The following is a 12,019-nucleotide window of genomic DNA, read 5'->3' on the forward strand; positions in this document are numbered from 1 at the left end:
CGGGGTGGGGCCGGGCACCGAGCCCCGGCTTCGTTCCCGCGTTGGCGGAAGCGTGGCGGCCGCACCGACGTCCCCGCGGCCGAGCCCAGCGCCAGCAGCTCCGGTAGAACGCGAGCCACCGGGCGCGGGCCTGGCCGGCCCCGCAGGAGCCCTTCGGCCAAGCGCAGCCCAGCGCCGTCCGCCGTGCACGCGTTTCGCTTTCACCAAGGCCCTGGGCTTAAGCCACGAGACCCAGCGTTTCCACACCGCGCCGGTCTCCTCTGATCAGGTCGCGCACGGCTGCGGAGCAGCGCTCCTTGTGCGGCCGTGCCCAGCACGCGGCCGTGGCTGCACGCCAGCACCGCTCGGAGCGGAGTTCCAGCGCGAGCCGTGCGCGGGGCAGGGGCTGCACGTGGCGCTGCTGACAGGGCCGTGCACGGGCAGCCCCGTGGTCAGAACTTACAAACAACGTCGGTCAGTGAGCTTTTTTAATGGAAAGCAAATAATTTCAGCAGCGCTATTGCTAAAACGGAGTGAAAATTGTGCTAGCCGTCGCTCCAAAAAGAGAACCAGCACTAGAGTGGAAAACATGGCATGAGATGTTGCGTGTTTTGTCTTCTCCCAGGTTCTCTCTTACAGAAGAAAATCCATGCTGCTCGCCCTCCCTGCGGCAGATGTCTCTGCCTGTGAGCTTGCTGGCAGTGCAAACCAGCACAGCAATGATCTACGACTGAGGGGGCTGCCCGCCTCGGAGTGGCACTGCTGCAGCAGCGATGAGACCTCGTCGGCATTTATCGGCACTGGGGAATGGTTTCCTGAGGCCGTTCTGCGTCCTCGTCCCCCTGGGCTGGCCCCAGCCCCTCACCCCACGTGTCCCCGTGCCCAGCACTTGTCCCAGTGGCCAGCGGTGCTCCCATGCCTAGGCCGCTGCTCTGACCGCACTGAAGCATTTAACGGCAGCCAAAAGAGCTTCTGTAGCGCCAAACTCCACTCGCCCTCGACAAGCCTCTGCTGACTGAGCTCTGAAGCCACGGTCCTCTCCTGTTCCTGAGGGCTGCAGGGCTCAGCCATGCTGAGAAATGGCCGACTTAAAGCAAACAAGTCACAGAGGCAACAAAAGAGGTCATATTTCACTCGCTCCCAAGCCTGAAATTTTATTGCTTTCTGGTGACATGCAGCAATGCCAATAACCCCTGGTGCAGCGCAGCCCGCACCCTGCTCTGGCGGGGCCGTGTCCCACCGCTGGGTCCTGCCCGCACCCAACCCGTGCCCAGCGCCAGGCACGCAGCAGGTGCATGAGGTGGCTGCGAGGCGTTGCAGCCAGCCCTGCCAAGGGCCTTGCCGTGCTGGCGCTGTAAATCTGCAGAGCCGCTGTGCTGGTCCTTGACATGCTCTCTGGTTTGACCTCTCCTTTCTTGCTGTGGAGGTTACCAAAGCAGGGCTGGCGCGAGGAGCCTGTTATCCGCACCCCCAGCGCACGGCCAAGGTAAGCCCGGCCCCTGGCCGTGCTGTTTACACAGCTGCTCGCAATTGTGCCTGCTCCAAAATCTCCACATTCTTTATCCTACGTGAGCGCCTCGCTCTGCTCCTGGCCCCCCTCAGAGACGTGTGAGCAGAATGCAGAGCGCAGCGCTGGGAGCACCGCAGCACTGGGCAGAGCTCTGACATACAGCAGCCGGCCCTGGGGACAGCAGGGCAGCGCAGTGCTGCTCACACTGCTGCTGGTGCAGCTCAAACTGCAGTACGGCAAAAATCCTGCAAATCCATGCAGAGCTGCAAGTAGAGACAAAACCTGGTGCTGGGAAAAGGGGAATTGGCCAGACAGCCCAAGTCTTCCAAATTGCTCCAAACTCACGCTAAATACTTATGTCACAATTTACTCATGTCCATAATAAATCCTTCAGGGAAGAAAATAATTGCAGAAATCTGGAATTGTTCTGTAAGATGAGAGGCCAAGCTGTGAATGGGGCACAGGGCAGGAAAAGAAGACAAGAAGGATTAATTCTATTGTCTGAACCAAGCAGCCTTACAGCTACTTTGGTAAAAGAAAAAATATTGTGGCTGTTTCTTGTGTTGCCCTGAACCAGCCTATTCCCAACCCAAACAAACAAACAAACAAACAAGCAACAAAAACACAGAGCCATGACACTACTGCAACTGACAGCTCAAATTTTAGAATACCAGCAGCAACACAAAAAGCCAAAAACGTTGCCAACGACTTGACAGTGCTGCCTGCAACAGATTTATTGTCTTGACATTATGGCCACGAGGGGTGGGCAAAGGAAGCAATAGGGGAGGCATGGGGATACCCGGGGCATCCTGCGCAGGGCTGGGGCGGAAGCAGAGAGAGGCACCTCCGCCGCCAGCAGCATCTGCTCCTTCCCCCATTCTTAGTCCCCATATTCTGCACAAAGCCCATCAGAAAGATCGTTATTTAACGTAACACTACACAAATGTGAAAGTCACAGGGAGCAATTCCTAAGGCCACAAAGAAAGGTGAACTGCAGGAAAAGACGTACAAGTCAAAGCCTGCCAGTGTGCCTGCATGCAAGCCCGCTGCTCTGACTCAGCCTGATACCAGCACGGCCACTTGCCTGCAAGTGGAAGCAGGAAAGAAGCTGTGCTTTGTTGCAATTTCTGTACAGTGAACTGTGGCGTCACACAAAGCGCTCAGAACACAGCAGATTGCTGGTTATAAAAGGAAAATATGCCAAAGAGTTGTGCAAGGCTTTAAAAGGTATCCTGCAAAAGCTCAGAGTGCTGCTGTGGGCTTTTCCTTATGGATGCATTTGCTGCTCACGTTGGAGACATGGGCTCCCACCAGCTGCCTGCAGCAGGAGTGCCGTGTGCGGCCAAATATGCCCTCTCCTTTAAAAGGGAATTGTTCAGAAGATATGGAAGAAACTGCAAGAAGTGATAATAAACATTTGCGTGGGCACTGAATTTCCACACTGGCTCACGGAGCAGATTGCAAGAAGAGTTTCGTCGCCCCTTGCTCAATGGGTGACAAAGAGTGGGCACTGCCTCTGTGCGACTGCGGGAGAGGGGGAGGTTAAGGGCTCCTCAGGGAGGAGAAAGGAAAACAAATGGGAGTGCAGGAAGGAGAAGTATATGGCTTTACTGCCTTATTGGGCAAGTACAAGAAAAGAGAATTGCAGGGGGAGAGCTTTACATCTCTATGAGCAGGCAATCGAGTTCCTTTCTAACCTCGAGCAGGAGGAGCTCCTCTGTGCACAGGTCGGCCTCATCCTATGCTGGTGCTCTGCAACAACCCAGCAATTTGCTACCCCAACCGGCAGTGCTGTAGTACTTGCAAGCAGCTGGCTCAGCAGCTGGGCAGCACCTGTGTCCTGGCATCCTCAGGGCAAAAAGCAGTGAGGGGGCATCCCGTCAAACTTCGGGCCAGACAGCAAAAGTAAGAGGGGAACTGCTTCCAACCTAACACTGCAGGTGCAGCACTGCATTGCGCACACTCTACGAATGCAGCTGCTCGCTGGCTGTTGCAGAGCACCGGGAGCACACAGGGTGCGGTGCAGGAGCTGCACGAACCGACGGGGCCGCACGGGAACCACGAGGGGCATCTTAGGGGGGAAGGCGTGACCTAAGCGCGAGCACCAAGGCCTGAGCTGCTGCTGCGAAGCAAAGCTAAATACGTGTTCTACTGAAAGAAAGAAAACACCCGACAATTTGTAATCCTTGGGGTTTTACAGCTGCTTTAAAAAATGTGCAGCCTTAATGCGTTCCTGTGCCCTGCGGTGAGGCAGCGCCCTGCCCTCGCCTTCTGCCGGTGAGCACCCGAGGGACGCGGCCCCGCTGCCAGCCCCGATCTGCAGCCAGAGCCTGAGCACGGGGAGCTGCAGGGAGGCGGCTGGACAGGAGGGGGCAGCACCCGCAGCACCGCTGCATCCCACTGCACCCGCAGCATCCCGTAATATCCTGCAGCATCCTATAGCATTCACAGCATCCCATAACATCCCGCAGCGTCCCACAGCATCCCGCAGCATCTTGCAGCGTTCCACAGCATCCTTGCAGCAGGATGCCACCTCTTACATTTTTATACAGTTCTCATCTTTCAAATTAAGTGTTGTTCTTATGGGCTTTCTAGTCTTAAAAAAAGAGGGCAACAAAAACATAAAGCTAGTGGGCTGAACACGTATGGTCTAGCCACAACATTAAACATCCAGTCCAAAGTCTTATCTGCTGCTCCTTAAGAAAGATGCCTCCATCACTTCAAGTTTCCTTTCTGCCCCGGCCTTTGGAGCAGCCTGGAAATGCAGGGCCCTTCTGCACTGCTGCCCCCTGCCTCCTCCTGACAGCACTCACTTCTGCACTGTGCAAGAGCAGGGGCCTGAGAAAATAGCTGCTACATCCCCGCCTCCCTTCTGCTAACTCTGCTCCCAGTCTTTCCCTCCCAATAAAGCAGACTCTCGGTTTCCACACAACCAGTACCAGCAGCCCCCGGGCCCCAGATGCACCCACCCCTGACAGAACGAGGTCCCAAATTAAGATGTATGTGGCTGCAAAGAAAAACCAATGTTACTAGATTAACATCGGCAAAAACAGCCTTCCATCCTGCTCTCCGTTCGCAGCAGCACAGGACGTGCCATTCACATGCTTTTTGCTGCGTCTCGGCAGCCACAGACCCGCGCTGCTTCGGTTGGAAAGGCTGAACCAAACACACCATCTTTAAGACAATTAGATTTTCAAAGAAACTACACTAAACATTTCTTTCATGTGTAATCAAATTATGTTAAAGCAAACCTCATAATCTAAACCATTCCATTGGTCAGCTCCTATTTGTTTTCCCTGCACCCTCATTTTTGCTCCAGATCTGTCACATTACATTAACACCTTTCCTACTCACTGCCTACAGAAATAACAGCCTTCGACATGCCTGCACAATCCATTTGTCCTGCTCTAATTACTTTTTGACATAGCCTCTTTTGCTGCTATCTTGCCTTTTCTGACCTCTGTCTGTATCAAAGCCATTTAAACTCTGTATCTATTGTGATGTGTCTTATACGATACCACTGGAGCATCGGGCAGCGACATCTTGTAAATCCAATATTAAAATCTATGGTAATAAGATGATGTACTCGAGGAGGACAGCTACTGCATTTGGTAACAGCTACAACCAGCTGCAAGAACATCGAGTCCCTGGACTGCAGCACATTTGTAGGGTGAGATTCCTGTAGTCAAGAAACCGCTGAGCAAAATCAGGTAGCTCAAGGAGAAATGGGGCCCTCTGTGTCCTAAGGAATGCCCCTTCATTTCACCAATAAGGAGAAAAGCAGGAGAAACCGGGAAATGTGGTCATCTTGCACACACACACGCACAGAATAAGAAATAAACCACCACTGAAGAATGTGAGCAGACAGGAAAAGGACTGGGGTAGCATACACCAACAATGCAAGCTCAGAAGGAAGCGTGACAAATTGCACTCTTCTCCCAACCCAGAAAATAAACGAAGAATTTGTAATCCCAACATTCTTCTGTTTTCTGCAAACCCATTCAAAAAAATGGGCCCTGCGTGGCTGCTGCAGCTGACTTACGCCAGGCAGAGCCCCTAGACACAGCTCCCGTGCCAAGCAGGAGCCGAGGACTCGCTCCCTGGTGGGGCCGTGGGATCAGCCCGGTCCCCGTTCACGTCTGCCTCCCGGTGCTGTCATCAGCTACTCCTTCACACACTGCTCTCTGCACGATCCAGCCTTGTGCCAGTTTAATTGGAAGCCGGTCAGTATTTCCCTCATGTTAGAAGATGCACCACAAACTCACCCTTACTCTGGTCTGATTACAGCAGAATTAACCCGCTCGCACAAAGTCTAGGTACATACACCCAACACAGACACAGCACAGCTCTGTGGGAAAGCGTGGCCCTATGTTTCGTTCCAGATGACAGCACTGGAGCTGGCAGACAACACCAGAGTCAGTTAAAACACAGCAGTGTAATGACCAGAGCTACGGCTTGCGATGGCCGTCTGAAAGATTTGATTTCTTTGAATTCCTCTGATTTTGTCCTCGGGACATTCGCTGTCCATGAGCACTGCGGCACGTCCTGCCCAAGGTACGTAACCGTGCTCCCCCGGCTTCCCCCTTTCTCTGCCCCAGCTCTCCTGCCCACACAACCCAAGCACAAAGGGATGCGGCGCCCAGGGCCAGGACCCGGTGTGTGCTGAGTCCAGGACCAGCGTGCCGGCCCCAGCAGCTTCACAGTTAAATATTTGAAATTCCAACTGCATTAAGTGTCCAGCTTTATTTCCAGGTTGTTTAAGGTAAGCCGACTCATTTTTTTAAAGTTAAAATAGAACAAAAGTGCCTTCGTGTTGTAATTACGTACCTTGGAGCCCAGGCAAACAGCCTCCCGGTGCCCAGCACGGGCACGGCACCAGCTCGTGGCGTGGGGCCGCCTGGGCTGCTCACACCTACAGAAAATCGGTCTGTGCTACTCACAGGAGACGCTGCCTCACTTCCACATTGTGCTACCTGAGCACACGAGGGTGGGACGCCCTGTGCCAGAACAGTCGAACTCACAGCTGGTGAGTTCCTACCCCAACATCAGCAAACTGTGCCACGCTGCCTCGCGTGAGCAAGCGCAGAGCCCCGAGCTGGCAGCAGCACGGTTCCAGCCCGGCAGCGCTGCTTCGGCACGGCGCGGTGACGTGTCCTCATTCTACGGCCACAAAGGCCGCTTCGCCACGCAGTACAAACACCCACGGGGCGGTGACCCTGCTATTTAAAGCAGGAAATCTTTTTCTGTGTGCGCTGCCACCTCAGACACATTGCCAAAATCCAGTGGTGTTACTGCACGTTATTTGTAACAAAATATTAACATTTTCCTTGCGCCCTTGGACAGCAATCACAGAAGAATCTCTGCACTCGCAGTTTGATACACTACTATGCAGAACATGAAGTGCTCCGATCAGCACCATGCAAGGACTGAATTGCTAAGAACTTCTTCTTGCACATTTTATCTGCGAGTGCAGTGCGAGGCAGCTTCATGCGATGCACTACTACCAAGTTTACGGTGACAATGTAACATGGTGTCCCGCTGAGATCCAAGAATAGCAATGCCTTAAAAGGCAGCAATGTTGAGATCACAAGGAAAGGAGAATTAGGGCACAGCTGTGGAGTTCTGTAGGCTAAAACATAGACTCAATATGTCAGAGAAAATTAAATCACAGCGCTACATGTAATTTCTGGTCTTGTTTATAGCTGAACTGAAGCTGTGCAGAATTTGTACCCGGGTCATACGCATGCATTGTAATGTTTCTGCACACAGAAACAAAAAGCACAATTAACTTAAAACAAAACAAAGAATTTGCACGCAAGCAACGGCTCTGCACCTTTGTTTGGAGCACGGCGTGCAGGCGGCTGCAGTTCGGTTCCATAGCCAGGCTGCAGCTCGAGGGCAGAGCAGCCCCGGCACCGCTGTGCAGAATGCGATGCTCACAGCAGCACCACGCAGAGCAAAGCCCGACCAGCACGGCAGCCACGCACACACACTAGAACGCCTCTGTACGCCTGCAGTCTGACACGTGATAGAGACCCGTCCTCAAAAATGGAGGCATCAAAGCTGAGAACAAACTTTTACAGAGGATTTTTCCCCGTAGAAGTGATGATGCTTTTCCATTGGTCGGAGCAGTGTCTGTGCATGGGCCTGCAGCGTTCCCTCGTGCTCTGGGCCCAGCAGCACTCCATGCCCATGGAGCACAGCGTGGTACCACCGGGGCGACCCAGCCCTGGGTACAGTGGAGCGCTGCGCAGCCAGAGAGCAGCAGTAGGAAGCTGCCCACAGTTCTGACTTTGTATAGCTAAGTGTATTTCCTGTGGAGCTTACAAAGCACAACTGTATGCAAAGTATGCAGATCTGTTGATAGCAGCCATCCTTTGTCCCTACAGAGGTAAATCATAAATCTGACTTGTACATGGAGTTGGGAAACAAAAAGGTTCCGCTCCGGCTGCAGGCAGAGCTGGGAGCAGCAGCCCATGGCTGAGAGGTGCTGCGGGTGCTCGGGGTGCTGCGGGGAAATGAACAGAGAAAATACCAAATCTGAGATTTGAAAAATGCTGGAGAGTCACAGCTTTCCCGCAGCAGAAGGCCGCGTTACATTTCCGGCTCCAACCCAGCCCCGTCCACGCGGACGCGATGCTTTCACGAGAGCCGCAGCGCACAGCCCCGCGGTGCAAAACGAGGTCAGCGTTCTCCCGCAGCATGCGCTGGGAGGGGGCTCCCGGCAGCCCCGCGCCCTGACCCACTTTCCTGCAGTATTTCTGCATAGCGACAGAGGTCCTAGCAGGACAGGCAGAACTGCAGCGCACGGAGGCTCCATTTCCTATCGCTGCCACTGCAAGAACGCGTTTAACACACACACGCACACGGTGTTACGCACAGCCACAGAATGCGTAAACCCAAGAGCAGGAGGACAGAACGACACAAAGGCTCTGTCTCATGCGCACACCGTAACTCCAAAGCAGTGTCGGGGCAAGCTGTGGGGAAGGAGCCCGGCTGCCCATGGTCTGTGCAGACGGGCTCATGGCCCGAGCCGACCCACACACACACCTGGGCAGGCCAGCACGTGGCTGCCCGCACAGCGCCGTGCCCCGAGCGGACGTGCAGGCACGGAGCTCTGATGTCACCGCAGGGCTTTGTTTTTCCTTTTTTTTTTTTTTTTTTTTAAATTTTGGTGCAGTGTCTGTATTTCCCCTGTCCTGAAATTTTGTGCTGAAGCTACACCCAGCCCCAAACCTCTTCAGTGGGAAATTTCACAAACAGAGGATTATGACTTCAGCTACAGAATAAGCAGTGGGAGCAGATGGAACTCTTCAGAAACAATGATTCTATTTTCATGCAAATTTCCTTAGTAGTTAAAAAAAGAAGAAAAAAAAAACCACCAAGATATCAGCGTGGTCTCTAAACACGAAGGTTTGAATGATGCTAAAGCAGAGGGCCGGCAGCTCCGTACAATCCCCAGTGTTTTAGCAGCAATCAGAGAATAACCCCACGGCCAATGGAAACCACACTGTGCCCCCAGAGCCCAGGGGAGGAAGGGAGCGTGAAGTGAAGGTACGTTGCAGTTTTTAAGGCTCCCTCCACCATCGTACGCCCCGTGACGATGCACGCTCCGGAGCTAATTCTTATGCTCCTTCAGAGCACAGACCTCATTCACGAAGCAGCATGACAAAAATTCTTTATCCGCTTGATGGCTACAGAAGGTGACAGCCCCGCGAAAGGCCAGCCACGGGGACCTGCAGCGCTCCCCTGATTGCAGGAGCACTGCCATGCGTTTTTCACAGCTGAAACGTGGAAATGGAGTCAATTCTTTTGTTATTAACACTGGCAAAATACCCTACAAACAAATACACGCACGGAGTTAGCAGCCCCCATTCCTGGCTCTGCCACTGACTCGTGATGTTGTTTCAGTCCTGCCCCTGTATTTCTTCCCCTTGTTTACGTCTCCAGCGAGCAGAGCCAGCCACTCCCCAGCTCCCGATGCTGTAGGGATAACAGCACTGCGTGACTGCCCCTGCGATCCCACAGCACACAGAGTGCATTTCAATGGTAACGCTCTGGAAGGCTGATGTCATTTCACTCGCAAGGGCTACGTGGCCTGTAAGCGAGATTTTGAGGGGAAACTGCAGGCACGGAAAGGCGACAGGGCCAGCAGCCTCCTGCCCCCGCTCCCCAGGAGCAGCCTGCACTGGGGTCCAGCAGTGCCGCTGGGTTCCAGGAACGGCACCGGGTCCCGCAGCGGCACCAAGTTCTTGCAGCGGCACCGCATCCCGCAGCCGTCCCCACCCACCACAGTCCAAACCATTTTCTTCCCCAGTCTGTCTCACAGCACTGCGGGAACAGAGCAACGGGGGCTCCCAGAGCCCAAGAGGAGGAAGGGAGCAGCCACGGTGCTGTGACATACGGAGCCGTGCGTGCTGGAAGGGACAAGGTACCTGCACAGCCCCATGGCAGCGCCGCTGACCGCACCTCTCTGGAGCTCCACCAGAGGTGACACGGGAAGAGGAAGGTGAGCGCCCGTGGCTCATCTCGCGGCTCCCAGCCCACTGTGCTGTGGGCCATCGAGGAAAACAAGACACATCTGGCCCAGGCACCTGCTGGCTGGGGGAGGCACATCTGACCTGAACAAACTTAGGGAAAAATCCTTCCTTCCCTCCTTCCGCTGCTGTGTCAGCTCTTTCTCCAGGGTTGGAAATGCCAAAAAACCTCAGGAGTAACCAGGGAAGCACCGGGTGCTCCCTGCACTGCCCTTCCTTTGGAGGCTCAACAATCTCCATCATTTTCCTCTTTCGATTCGTGCGAATTCTCTGCAGCAAAGCTTGACACCAGGGTGACTCCAGGGCTCTCACATTATTGCTATAAATCCTAAAAGAGGCTCACCAGAGGCCTTCTGACCAAATCTGCTCCACTTGCAGTCCTAAGCATAAAGCAGTAACAGAAAGCAGAAAGATATTGCATGCAGATTCCACCGCTCGGACATCGCATGGGCCCAGGACAGCACCTGCGAGGCCACGCGAGGGCTCAGCAGCCGCCCTGACAGCTTGCAGAGATCACGCTGCCCCCAAGGTCACTCCTGCCATCTAGTTTTTGTTTTTCGTAAGTAGATTCAAAGATACTGCATTCTTTACAGGCAGCGTGACCACTGCTGCCCGCGCAGATGCACACTCAGGAACCAGAAAGCACACCCAGGGCACAAGGAATGTATTTTGGTCACGGCATCGTCTGCTTTGGGAACAACGGTTGAACACCTCAACAAGAAAGACAGTCCTCAAAGTGGGAGGTGGAATGGGAGCTGTCTGAAAACGAGAGGAGTTACCAGGGGGGTTGTGGCTGAACAGACCCTGTCTCCTTTGCTCTCGCTGACAGAGGTGGGAACCACCCCATCCACATCCCCAGCAGCTGCACAGCACCAGCAGCCTGGGTACCGCTGAGCAGCACACCACCCTTAGCTGTTAACTGCTTCTTTTTGATGACTGTCACAGAACTGTCATTTGGTTTTTCATTCCATTTTCATGTTCCACGTGCGCACATACCCGGCCCTTAGGGATGATGATGGAATCCCATGTGAAAAAGTCCAGGAGGGCCCCCCACCCCTCCCATCCCAGGAGCACTCCAACTCCCTCCGCACATGGGGGCACGCGCTGCGTGATGCATGCAGCACCTCCCTCCCAGCGATGTTCTGACAGAGCCGTGTGGCAGCAGGGGAAAGGGCGCCGGTCACTGTGGCTCTGGCAAGGCACGCTGATGGGCTTGGCAAGCTGGGGGCTCCACACTGCCAAGACCGAGAACAAGCAGAGGAGGGCTGAAGGGACTGCGAGAGAAGGAGGACGAGACAACAAGGAAATCGGCTTCTCCCCATCAATCCTTGCAGTCTGCAGTCCCTGGCTGCTCAGGGCACTGCTGGAGTCCCTGGCCCTGGAGGTGTTCAGAACCATGGAGATGTGGGAGGTGGCTGGTGGGCTCAGTGGGATGGGCTGGCAGTTGGAGTTGGTGACCTTAGCAGTCTTTTCCCATCTTAATCACTCTGTGATTCTGTGGCTCCCACTGAAAACACTTCCATGGAGAGAGTACAACTCCGCCGCGCAGCCCCACGCTGCAGACATTAGCATCTCACTGTGCTGCTGGGGACACGGGGACGTGGCAGGGGAGCCACGGAATTGTGGAATCATTTGCTGAGGAAAGCCGTCAGGACCCCGCGTCCCACCGCCCAGCCGCGCTCCTCAGGGCCGGGCCTCGGTCCCTCTGCCGCTTCGGGGACGGGGACGGGGACGCAGCCGTCCCGCTGCCCGCGGGGGAATCCTTCCCAGTCCCAACGTCAGCCCCGGGACAGCCCGAGGCCGGCAGTCAGCGGAAGCAGCTCCGGTTGCGTCGCCCTAAAAACACCGAAACCGGCGAATCGGCGGAACTCCCTCCTCTCCGCCCTAGAGCGCGCCCCGAGCTCTTCTCCCCCGCCGCGCTCCCCGCACGACGCCGGCCCCGGCGGCCGCAAGGTAGGGCCCGTCCCCGTCCCCGTCCCCGCCCGCCCCCAGC

The sequence above is a fragment of the Numida meleagris genome, chromosome 16 (assembly GCF_002078875.1).
Source record: "Numida meleagris isolate 19003 breed g44 Domestic line chromosome 16, NumMel1.0, whole genome shotgun sequence".
NCBI classification, from domain to species: Eukaryota; Metazoa; Chordata; class Aves; order Galliformes; family Numididae; genus Numida; species Numida meleagris.